This window comes from Bubalus bubalis, chromosome 22 (assembly GCF_019923935.1).
Source record: "Bubalus bubalis isolate 160015118507 breed Murrah chromosome 22, NDDB_SH_1, whole genome shotgun sequence".
Classification (NCBI taxonomy): Eukaryota; Metazoa; Chordata; class Mammalia; order Artiodactyla; family Bovidae; genus Bubalus; species Bubalus bubalis.
The window spans coordinates 18362519-18375299 of NC_059178.1; the positions used below are offsets into that span (position 1 = coordinate 18362519).

A 12781-nucleotide genomic window follows, 5' to 3' on the forward strand; every position below is an offset into this window, starting at 1 on the left:
AAGATGTTGACTAAATAATATACTCAGAACCTGAAAGTAGAATTATTTTATTTGGTGGGACTATTTAGGACTCTGAGCCCAGGAGACAGCATCTCAGTAACTGAGAAAACTGCTCCAAGGAGATAGGAGGGGAAGTCAGGCTATATACAGGTTTGCAACAAAGGGAGCAAGCAGTCTGAACATCAAAGATCAGGTATCAGGCCAAGGAATTTAGCATTCTTTGTATGGGAAGACACAAGCCTTGGGCTCACTGAAATCATTCCTTTCAGATGCATGTTAGCTACCTGGGGCCAATCCCGTTTCCTTGTTCACCTTGCTTCCTACTTTCCCCCAGATCCTCAGCAGTCACCATGTGGGGTGGCAGCATCCACTAGATCGCAATTTGGGGAACCCTCATTCACATTTGGAGGCCAGAAATCACTGATGCCTGTGACATTTCTTGTTTATTAATATGGCAGGAAATATTTTCATTTCGCAAAGATTAACTAGTAGAGGTAATTTTCAAGTATAGTATGCCACAAATATTACATGAGACATACTGAAATAAATGTATTTATTGTTTATATGAACTTCACATGTAAATAGGAATTCTACATATTGTCAAATCCAACAAACCTATTTATGTAAAGAGAGCATTATTAGGATATATGTGTCTCAGTTCAGTTCAGTCGCTCAGTCATGTCCGACTCTTTGCAACCACATGAACCGCAGCACGCCAGGCCTCCCTGTACATCACCAACTCCCAGAGTCCACCCAAACCCATGTCCATTGAGTCGGTGATGCCATCCAACCATCTCATCCTCTGTCGTCCCCTTCTCCTCTTGCCCTTAATCTTTCCCAGCATCAGGGTCTTTTCCAGTGAGTCAGCTCTTTGCATCAGGTGGCCAAAGTATGGGAGTTTCAGCTTCAACATAGTCCTTCCAATAAACACCCAGGACAGATCTCCTTTAGGATGGACTGGTTGGATCTCCTTGCAGTCCAAGGGACTCTCAAGAGTCTTCTCCAACACCACAGTTCAAAAGCATCAATTCGTCGGCGTTCAGCTTTTTTTACACTCCAACTCTCACATCCATCAGATCAGATCAGATCAGTCACTCAGTCGTGTCCGACTCTTTGCGACCCCATGAATCGCAGCAGGCCAGGCCTCCCTGTCCATCACCAACTCCCGGAGTTCACTCAGACTCACATCCATCAAGTCAGTGATGCCATCCAGCCATCTCATCCTCTGTTGTCCCCTTCTCCTCCTGCCCCCAATCCCTCCCAGCATCAGAGTCTTTTCCAATGAGTCAACTCTTCGCATGAGGTGGCCAAAGTACTGGAGTTTCAGCTTTAGCATCATTCCTTCCAAAGAAATCCCAGGGCTGATCTCCTTCAGAATGGACTGGTTGGATCTCCTTGCAGTCCAAAGGACTCTCAAGAGTCTTCTCCAACACCACAGTTCAAAAGCATCAATTCTTCGGCGCTCAGCTTTCTTCACAGTCCAACTCTCACATCCATACATGACCACAGGAAAAACCATAGCCTTGACTAGACGGACCTTTGTTGACAAAGTAATGTCTCTGCTTTTTAATATGCTATCTAGGTTGGTCAGAACTTTCCTTCCAAGGAGCGAGAATCTTTTAATTTCGTGGTTGCAATCACCATCCACAGTGATTTTGGAACCCAGAAAAGTAAAGTTGGCCACTGTTTCCACTGTTTGCCCATCTATTTGCCATGAAGTGGTAGGACCAGATGCCATGATCTTAGTTTTCTGAATGTTGAGCTTTAAGCCAACTTTTTCACTCTCCTCTTTCACTTTCATCAAGAGGCTCTTTAGTTCTTCTTCACTTTTTGCCATAAGGGTGGTGTCTTCTGCATATCTGAGGTTACAGATATTTCTGCAGGCAGTCTTGATTCCAGCTTGTGCTTCTTCCAGCCCAGCGTTTCTCATGATGTACTCTGCATAGAAGTTAAATAAGCAGGGTGACAATATACAGCCTTGATGTACTCCTTTTCCTATTTGGAACCAGTCTGTTGTTCCATGTCCAGTTCTAACTGTTGCTTCCTGACCTGCACACAGGTTTCTCCAGAGGCAGGTCAGGGTAGTCTGGTATTCCCATCTCTTTCAGAATTTTCCACAGTTTATTGTGACCCACACAGTCAAAGGCTTTGGCATAGTCAATAAAGCAGAAATAGATGTTTTTCTGGAACTCTCCAGGAACTCAAAGGGCAGAGTTGCAGCTTGACCGCAGAAATAGACTAAAATAGTGATTGAGGGCACAGAATGCTCTTTCTCTGTCTCCCATCTCTGTTTCTCTTTATCTGTCTGCTTTATTCTTGGCTTTTGCTCCAGGCAAATTGTCTTTATTTACCAATGCCGGTCATGGAAAGTAGACATTACTATTTCAATCTCATTTTTTTGGAGATTTATACTGGAACTGCTAAATGCAACTCCAAATTTCTGGACAAAAATATTGATTGAACAAACTTTTGACAGTTTCCCACTCTTGAAACACTGTGAGGTTAATCTCATATTTTACAAATATGACTACTCCTGTAAAGCCTTTTGTGTTAGTAGGCAATCCTCATAAAAGTGGTGATTGTAGAAGAAAAAAATGGTCACACACAAAAAAATTGGTGTCAATTACAACTTTTAAAATTAGTGAGTCCCTAAATTTGGGGTTGCAAAGAGTCGGACACAACTGAGCAACTGAACTGAATTGAAATTTGGAAAACTCAGCAGTGGCCACAAGACTGGAAAAGGTCAGTTTTCATTCCAATCCCAAAGAAAGGCAATGCCAAAGAATGCTCAAACTACTGCACAACTACACTCCTCTCACACGCTAGTAAAATAATGCTCAAAATTCTCCAAGACAGGCTTCAGCAATACATGAACCGTGAACTTCCAGATGTTCAAGCTGGTTTTAGAAAAGGCAGAGGAACCAGAGATCAAATTGCCAACATCCGCTGGATCATGGAAAAAGCAAGAGAGTTCCAGAAAAACATCTATTTCTGCTTTATTGACTATGCCAAAGCCTTTGACTGTGTGGATCACAATAAACTGTGGAAAATTCTGAAAGAGATGGGAATACCAGACCACCCTGATCTGCCTCTTGAGAAAACCTATATGCAGGTCAGGAAGCAACAGTTAGAACTGGACATGGAACAACAGACTGGTTCCAAATAGGAAAAGGAGTACATCAAGGCTGTATATTGTCACCCTGCTTATTTAACTTCTATGCAGAGTACATCATGAGAAACGCTGGGCTGGAAGAAGCACAAGCTGGAATCAAGATTACCTGAAGAAATATCAATAACCTCAGATATGCAGATGACACTACCCTTATGGCAGAAAGTGAAGAAGAACTAAAGAGCCTCTTGATGAAAGTGAAAGAGGAGAGTGAAAATGTTGGCTTAAAGCTCAACAATCAGAAAACTAAGATCACGGCATCTGGTCCCATCACTTCATTGGAAATAGATGGGGAAATAGTGGAAACAGTGTCAGACTTTACTTTTTTAGGCTCCAAAATCACTGCAGGTGGTGACTGAAGCCATGAAATTAAAAGACACTTACTCCTTGGAAGGAAAGTTCTGACCAACCTAGATAGCATATTCAAAAGCAGAGACATTACTTTGCCAACAAAGGTCCATCTAGTCAAGGCTATGGTTTTTTCCAGTGGTCATGTATGGATGTGAGAGTTTGGACTATAAGGAAAGCTGAACGCCGAAGAATTGATGCTTTTGAACTGTGGTGTTGGAGAAGACTCTTGAGACTCCTTTGGACTGCAAGGAGATCCAACCAGTCCATCCTAAAGGAGATCAGTCCTGGGTGTTCATTGGAAGGACTATGTTGAAGCTGAAACTCCCATACTTTGGCCACCTCATGCAAAGAGCTGACTCATTGGAAAAAACCCTGATGCTGGGAGGGATTGGGGGCAGGAGGAGAAGGGGACGACAGAGGATGAGATGGTTGCATGGCATCACCAACTCGATGCACATGACTTTGGGTGAACTCCGGGAGTTGGTGATGTACAGGGAGGCCTGGCGTGCTGTGATTCATGGGGTCGCAAAGAGTTGGACATGATTGAGCAACTGAACTGAACTGAATATATATTATTGTAAAATCTCTTTTAGAATCTCTACTTGCTAGAATAATTTAAATTCTTTGAATAACTTGAAATCCTTTGTCGTCTTAAAATCACCCTAGTTAAAAACTGTTATCTTAAAAAAAAAAAAAACCTGTTATCTTCAGTTTTGTATTAAAATTAGCATTCTCATTTAATTTCTTTTTGTCTGTGACAGTATCACATTCCCCCCATTGCCTTCAAGTCATTATTGACTCTTTTCCTTTACTTCTAGTCTTTCACGTATTTTCAGTCTCCAAACTCTTCTAATATTTCCATCATGATACTTTTAAAACTTGATTCTTTTTTCTTATCCATATTACATAATTCTGTAATTCTACTTGTTCCTTCATCATTTGTTTATAAATTACTTGGGTTGTGTAATGCCTTTCATATTCAGACTCTTTTCAATTCAAAAGAATATACACGTATTAGTTTTAGAATAGTTTTTTGTTTTTTAAGCAGGTGACATATTTCATCTTCTCTAATTCAAGAATAAGTCACTACCATTTACAGACTCCAGAATGGTAAACGGAATAATTCTTACTTGAAGACTTAGCTCCTTGATTTAGAATAAATTCTAAGTTTATTTTCCTTATGTCATAGGGCTGCTATCAAGATTAAATCCTCCAAATTTATTTGCCTATGGTTTTTAGCACCTTATTTGTGTTTTCCGAATGTATATATTAATATCAATATTCAAAGTTTAAACCTAATTCTTCAAACTGCTCACCAGCTTTTTTTTCTGCTATTTATTTATACAAACTTTCTTCTTGATAAAACTAATCTATGCAAAGTCTTCTAAACACAACTTGGACATTGTTAACTCTGTGCTTTTGCATATAATACTACGGTACCTAAAATATCCTCTATTCTCTTATTGTAGTATTTCCTATTTGGTGAGGGTTACCTGAAGCTCTGTGACTTTCACAAGGGCTGTGACAGTTTCAGTCCTCAGTAATATCTCCTTTCTTCAAGAAATTTTGATATCTACAGTCTTTTATATTTAAATAGGAATCTAATAATTTTACTGTATTAATGATTTTAAAGCACATATCATGTTAATACTAAATATATTTCAGACTCCAGCATAGAAGAGACTACAGTTTCTATATCTTTGCATGTTTAATAAAAACAAGTATCTAATTAATTGGTATAATTATAGAATTGAATACAGAATTGAATATAGAATTAAAAGCACAAGACACTAGACAGTGTCAATATAGTTTAATATGCCCTCTCTGAAAATAAAAAGAGGTAGAAACTTTACAGTAATTTGGAATACCTTTCATACAGTTGTCCCATACTTCCTATTTACAAATTTACAGTCAGAAGTCTTTTTGAATCACCCTCCAGAAATTTTACTCTATTGATTTTTTTTATTTTATCAAGAAAAGTGATCAATAAAAACAGATCTATCAATCTCTTTAACAAGTGGTGCTGGGAAAACTGGTCAACCACTTGTAAAAGAATGAAACTAAAACACTTTCTAACACCATACACAAAAATAAACTCAAAATGGATTAAAGATCTAAACATAAGACCAGAAACTATAAAACTCCTAGAGGAAAACACTCTCAGACATAAATCACAGCAGGATCCTCTATGACCCACCTCCCAGAGTATTGGAAATAAAAGCAAAAATAAACAAATGGGACCTAATTAAACTTAAAAGCTTTTGCACAGCAAAGGAAACTATAAGCAAGGTGAAAAGACAGCCTTCAGAATGGGAGAAAATAATAGCAAATGAAGCAACTGACAAACAACTAATCTCAAAAATATACAAGCAACTCCTGCAGCTCAATTCCAGAAAAATAGATGACCCAATCAAAAAATGGGCCAAAGAACTAAACAGACATTTCTCCAAAGAAGACATACAGATGGCTAACAAACACATGAAAAGATGCTCAACATCAATCATTATGAGAAAAATGTAAATCAAAACTACAATGAGGTACCATTTCACGCCAGTCAGAATGGCTGCGATCCAAAAGTCCACAAGCAATAAATGCTGGAGAGAGTGTGGAGAAAAGGGAACCCTCTTACATTTTTAGTGGGAATGTAAACTAGTACAGCCACTATGGAGAACAGTGTGGAAATTCCTTAAAAAACTGGAAATAGAACTGCCATATGACCCAACAATCCCACTGCTGGGCATACACACTGAGGAAACCAGAACTGAAAGAGACGTGTGTACCCCAATGTTCATCGCAGCACTGTTTATAATAGCCAGGACATGGAAGCCTAGATGTCCATCAGCAGATGAATGGATAAGAAAGCTGTGGTACATATACACAATGGAATATTACTCAGCCATTAAAAAGAATACATTCAGATCAGTTCTAATGAGGTGGATGAAACTGGAGCCTATTATACAGAGTGAAGTAAGCCAGAAAGAAAAACACCAATACAGTATACTAACACATATATATGGAATTTAGAAAGATGGTAGCGATAACCCTATATGAGAGACAGCAAAACGACTGAGCGACTGAACTGAACTGAAGAGAGACACAGATGTATAGAACAATATTTTGGACTCTGTGGGAGAGGGCAAGGGTGGGATGATTTGGGAGAATGGCATTGAAACATGTATATTATCATTTGTGAAATGGATCGCTAGTCCAGGTTCAATGCATGAGACAGGGTGCTCGGGGCTGGTGAACTGGGATGACCCAGAGGGATGGGATGGGGAGAGAAGTGGAAGAGGGGCTCAGTATGGGGAACACATGTACATCCATGGTGGATTTGCATCAGTGTATGGCAAAACCACTACAATATTGTAAAGTGATTAGCCTCCAATTCAAATAAATAAATTCATATTTTTAAAAAAAACAGATCTATCATCAAAGGCCAATTGTGGTTGACCTAAACTAGTTTAGACAATCTCATCACTTCTATGGTGGTGACAGTGAGGACTATGCTCATCAGTGTATGCGCCTTCTCTGGCCACAGAGATGGGCAGTGAGCTTCAACAGTAGACAATCAGCATGACACCCAGAGACACATTTGATGATCATGAAACTTGACCTACTCTCACCACATATCATGAAATTATTGAGAAGAGAAATGAATCAATTTGCTACTGGTGACTGCTTTGTGACCTGAGGCTACCAAATTGAGGATGAAACTGACATTCCAAAGATGCCAGAGGCAGTGAGCGAACAACAGAGAAATGAAGTCAAAACCCTGAGACAATTAACCCTGAACTTAAAAATTCTCAACTTTCTATCAAATATGAGCAAATATCTACCTCTTTTGTTTAAATAAGTTTGATGTGAGTTTATTATTACCTGCGATGACAAACATTTAATTACCATACATAAGTGTATCATTTTCTATTTTATGTTGTATTTATAGGTTTTATCTATCTTGCTCCTATATTGCAATCTGTGAGCTAAATGCACAGATACTATTATCCTTATTTTACAGAAAAGAATTTGGAAGGCCAAGGAGGTTAGAAGATTTTATTAAAATAAGAAGCTTGCTTAAGGTTTTAGCCCAGGATTTTGGAAATTCATCACAATGTTCTTTGTATATTGTTGCTGTTCAGTCACTCAGTCATGTCCACTCTTTGCGACCCCATGGACTACAGCACGTCAGGTTTCCCTGTCCTTCACCATCTCCCAGAGTTTGCTCAAACTCATGTCCATTGAGTCAGTAATGCCATCCAACCAGTTCATCCTCTGTTGTCCCCTTCTCCTCCAGCCTTCAATCTTTCCCAGCATCAGGGTCTTTTCTAGGTTTATCATAGCTTTTCTTCCAAGGAGCAAGAATCTTTTAATTTCATGGCTGCAGTCACTGTCTACAGTGATTTTGGAGCCCAAGAAAATAAAGTCTGTCACTGTTTCCATTGTTTCCCCATGGCACTATTTGCCATGAGGTGATGGGATCAGATGCCACAATCTTCGTCTTTTGAATGTTGACTTTTAAGCCAGCTTTTTCACTCTCCTCTTTCACCTTCAGCAAGAGGCTCTTTAATTCCTCTTTGCTTTCTGCAATAAGGATGGTGTCATGTGCATATCTGAGGTTATTGATATTTCTATAGATATATTGTTCTATAGAAAATATCATTCTTTCTATAGAAGTTGCTAAATTGAGTTGGGGGGGGGCATTTGTTGTTGTTGCTCAGTTGCTAAGTCATGTCCGACTCTGCGACCCTATGGAAGCAGCATGTCAGGCTTCCCTGTCTTTCACTATCTCCCAGAGTTTGCTCAAATTCATTGAGTCAGTGATCCTATCCAACCATCTCATCCTCTGCCACCCTCTTCTCCTTTTGCCTTCAGTCTTTCCCAGCATCAGGGTCTTTTCCAGTGAGTCAGTTCTTTGCATCAGGTGGCCAAAGGTTCAGCTTCAGCATCAGTCACTCCAATGAAAATTTAGAGCTGATTTCCTTTAGGATTGATTGGCTACAGTCCAAGGGACTCTCAGAAGTTTTCTCCAGCACCACAATTCAAAAGCATCAATTCTTCAGCTCTCAGTCTGCCTTATGGTCCAACTCTCATATACGTACATGACTACTAGAAAAACCATAGCTTTGACTATAAGGATTTTTGTCAGCCAAGTGATGTCTCTGCTGTTTAATGTGTTGTATAAGAGGTTCATCATAGTTTTTCTTCCAAGAAACAACTGTCTTTTAATTTCATGGCTACAGTCACCATCCACAGTGATTTTGGAGCCCAAGAAAATAAAGTCTGTCATTGTTTCCACTTTTTCCCCATCTATTTGTAAGGAAGTGATGTGACCAGATGCCATGATCTTAGTTTTTTGAATGTTGAGCTTGAAGCCAGTTTTTTCACTCACCTCTTTCACCTTCATCAAGAGGCTCTTTAGTTCCTCTTCACTTTCTGTCTTTAGAGTGGTATCATCTGTATATCTGAGGTTGTTGATATTTCTCCTGGAAATCTTGATTCCAGCTTGTGATTCATCCGGCCTGGCATTTTGCGTGATATACTCTTCATAGAACTTAAATAAGCATGGTGACAATATACAGCCTTGTCATATTTTCCCATTTTGAAACAGTCCATTGTTCTATGTGAGATTCTAACTTTTGCTTCTTGACCTGCATACAGGTTTCTCAGGAGACAGGTAAAATGGTCTGGGATTCCCATGTCTTTAAGAATTTTTTGCAGTTATTGTGATCCACACAGTCAAAACCTTTTGCAAAGTCAATGAAGCAGAAGTAGATGTTTTTCTGAAATTCCCTTGCTTTCTCTATGAACCAAGAGATTTGTTGGCAATTTGATCTCTGGTTTCTCTGCCTTTTCTAAATCCAGTTTGTACATCTGGAAATTCTCCATTCACATTCTGCTGAAGCTTTGCTTGAAGTATTTTGAGCATAACCTTACTAGCATGTGAAATGAAGGCAACTGTATGGTCATTTGAACATTCTTTAACATTACCCTTCTTTGGGATTGGAATGAAAACTGACCTTTTCCAGTCTTGTGGCCACTGCAGAGTTATCCAAATTTGCTGACACACTGAGTGTAGCACTTTAACAGCATAATCTTATAGGATTTGAAATAGCTCAACTGGAATTCCATCACCTTCAGTAGTTTTGTTCATAGTAATGCTTCCTAAGGCCCACTTGACTTCACACTCCAGGATGTCTGGCTCTAGGTGAATGACCACACCTTCATGGTTATTTTAGTCATTAAGGGAATGGGAATGGCAAATCAGTCCAGTATTCTTGCCATGAGAACCTCATGAACAGTATGAAAAGGGAGGCATTATTAAGGTCATAAAAAACACACGACTATGTTTTGTTGGTAGGGGCCAGAAACGCATTTAGGTTGTTCTAGGCATGATTGCCATAGTCAATAATAAGGCTTTGGCATAGTCAATAAAGCAGAAATAGATGTTTTTCTGGAACTCTCTTGCTTTTTCCATGATCCAGAGCATGTTGGCAATTTGATCTCTGGTTCCTCTGCCTTTTCTAAAACCAGCTTGAACATCTGGAAGTTCACGGTTCACATATTGCTGAAGCCTGGCTTGGAGAATTTTGAGCATTACTTTACTAGCGTGTGAGATGAGTGCAATTGTGTGGTAGTTTGCGCATTCTTTGGCATTGCCTTTCTTTGGGATTGGAATGAAAACTGACCTTTTCCAGTCCTGTGGCCACTGCTGAGTTTTCCAAATTTGCTGGCATATTGAGTGCAGCACTTTCACAGCATCATCTTTCAGGATTTGGAATAGCTCAACTGGAATTCCATCACCTCCACTAGCTTTGTTCGTAGTGATGCTTTCTAAGGCCCACTTGACTTCACATTCCAGGATGTCTGGCTCTAGGTCAGTGATTACACCATCGTGATTATCTGGGTCGTGAAGATCTTTTTTGTACAGTTCTTCTGTGTATTCTTGCCATCTCTTCTTAATATCTTCTGCTTCTGTTAGGTCCATACCATTTCTGTCCTTTATTGAGCTCATCTTTGCATGAAATGTTCCTTTGGTATCTCTGATTTTCTTGAGTATGCCAAAGCCTTTGACTGTGTGGATCACAATAAACTGTGGAAAATTCTGAAAGAGATGGGAATACCAGACCACCTGATCTGCCTCTTGAGAAATTTGTATGCAGGACAGGAAGCAACAATTAGAACTGGACATGGAACAACAGACTGGTTCCAAATAGGAAAAGGAGTTCGTCACGGCTGTATATTGTCACCCTGTTTATTTAACTTATATGCAGAGTACATCATGAAAAACACTGGATTGGAAGAAACACAAACTGGAATCAAGATTGCTGGGAGAAATATTAATAACCTCAGATATGCAGATGACACCACCCTTATGGCAGAAAGTGAAGAAGAACTAAAAAGCCTCTTGATGAAAGTGAAAGTGGAGAGTGAAAAAGTTGGCTTAAAGCTCAACATTCAGAAAACGAAGATCATGGCATCCGGTCCCACCACTTCATGGGAAATAGATGGGGAAACAGTGGAAACAGTGTCAGACTTTATTTTTCTGGGCTCCAAAATCACTACAGATGGTGACTGCAGCCATGAAATTAAAAGACGCTTACTCCTTGGAAGGAAAGTTATGACCAACCTAGATAGCATATTCAAAAACAGAGACATTACTTTGCCAACAAAGGTTCGTCTAGTCAAGGCTATGGTTTTTCCTGTGGTCATGTATGGATGTGAGAGTTGGACTGTGAAGGCGGCTGAGCACCGAAGAATTGATGCTTTTGAACTGTGGTGTTGGAGAAGACTCTTGAGAGTCCCTTGGACTGCAAGGAGTTCCAACCAGTCCATTCTGAAGGAGATCAGCCCTGGGATTTCTTTGGAAGGAATGATGCTAAAGGTGAAACTCCAGTACTTTGGCCACCTCATGCGAAGAGTTGACTCATTGGAAAAGACTCTGATGATGGGATGGATTGGAGGCAGGAGGAGAAGGGGATGACAGAAGATGAGATGGCTGGATGGCATCACTGACTCGATGGACGTGAGTCTGAGTGAACTCCAGGAGTTGGTGATGGACAGGGAGGCCTGGCATCCTGCGATTCATGGGATCGCAAAGAGTCAGACATGACTGAGCGACTGATCTGATCTGATTTGATCTGAGGCATGATTGAGAAGAGACTAAAATGCAGGAAAGCAAAATAAAGTGATTAATCCTTTCAGCATTGTGTGGGATTGTGAAGTCTGTGGAGAAAATCTTTTGCATAGCTTTCAGCAGTCCCTAATCTGTGCTTTTTCTCATCTTTTTTTTTTAGTAATACATGTATGTTCCACACTTCCCCAAATAATCAAAAGATCTTTTATTTAGCCTTATACCTTCTGTCAAGAAGAAAGTGTCACATAAATTCATTAACTCGGAAGCACTAGGGGCTTAATTGAAATGAAAATTGTACCCCACCAAAATTTGCAATTCAGTGAAGAATAATGAAGAGGATGATATTTACCTTAAAGGAATTGAGTAGTACTTATATTTCAAGCTGAAGAAGAAGATTTTGTGGGGACAAAGAGGTATTATCATCTCTTTACAAACCACAATTTTACATAACTCACTACTTAACTCTTTGTAAAGTCCACTAAAGTAGATGGCATTAATCATCACCCAGAGTTGAAGGCTTTAGAAACTTCAATACACATATTTAGAGATATGGTCGGAGCCCTGCACATAAATGTGAATAGAAGCCATCTTTGAAAGCACCAGCCACACACAAGATTTCAGGCTATCAGATAACTGCAAGAAAGTAAGTGGGTTTAGATTAGAAGTAGTCCATTATGTCAACTATATATTAATAATATCTAAGGTTTGTGTAGATAGGCAGCATTCATAATACACAGAACACATAAAATTTTAATAAAATTGTTTAAAAGGTATAGCAAGTTCACAAATTATTTGTCCCAATTTTTTTCTAAAGAATTCATCCAAATATGCATGTCTTCATGATCTCATTTAATTCCCTTTTCCCAGAGATAACCAGGGCTTGCAAGGTCGTGACGGTGGTAAAGAACAAGCCTGCCAACGCAGGAGACATAAGAGATGTCGGTTCAATTCCTGGGCTGGGAAGATCCCCTAGAGAAAGAAATAGCAACCCATTCCAGTATTCTTGCCTGGAAAATCCCATGGATAGAGTAGCTTGGTGGGCTATCGTCCATGGAGTCCCAAAGAGTCGGACACGACTGAAGCAGCTGAGCATGCATGCATGCAGAGATAACCACTGTAAGTTTTTATTT

General features: G+C 39.6%; 1 long non-coding RNA gene across 1 annotated transcript in view; it reads right to left on the reverse strand.

The window, feature by feature from the left end:
- Positions 1–12381: 12381 nt before the first annotated feature.
- The window catches only part of LOC123331140, a 69906-nt gene continuing 69506 nt past the window's right edge, over positions 12382–12781 (reverse strand). The window contains exon 3 of the long non-coding RNA XR_006547625.2: positions 12382–12620. This is a non-coding gene — a long non-coding RNA (uncharacterized LOC123331140). The remainder of the gene's footprint in view (positions 12621–12781) is intronic.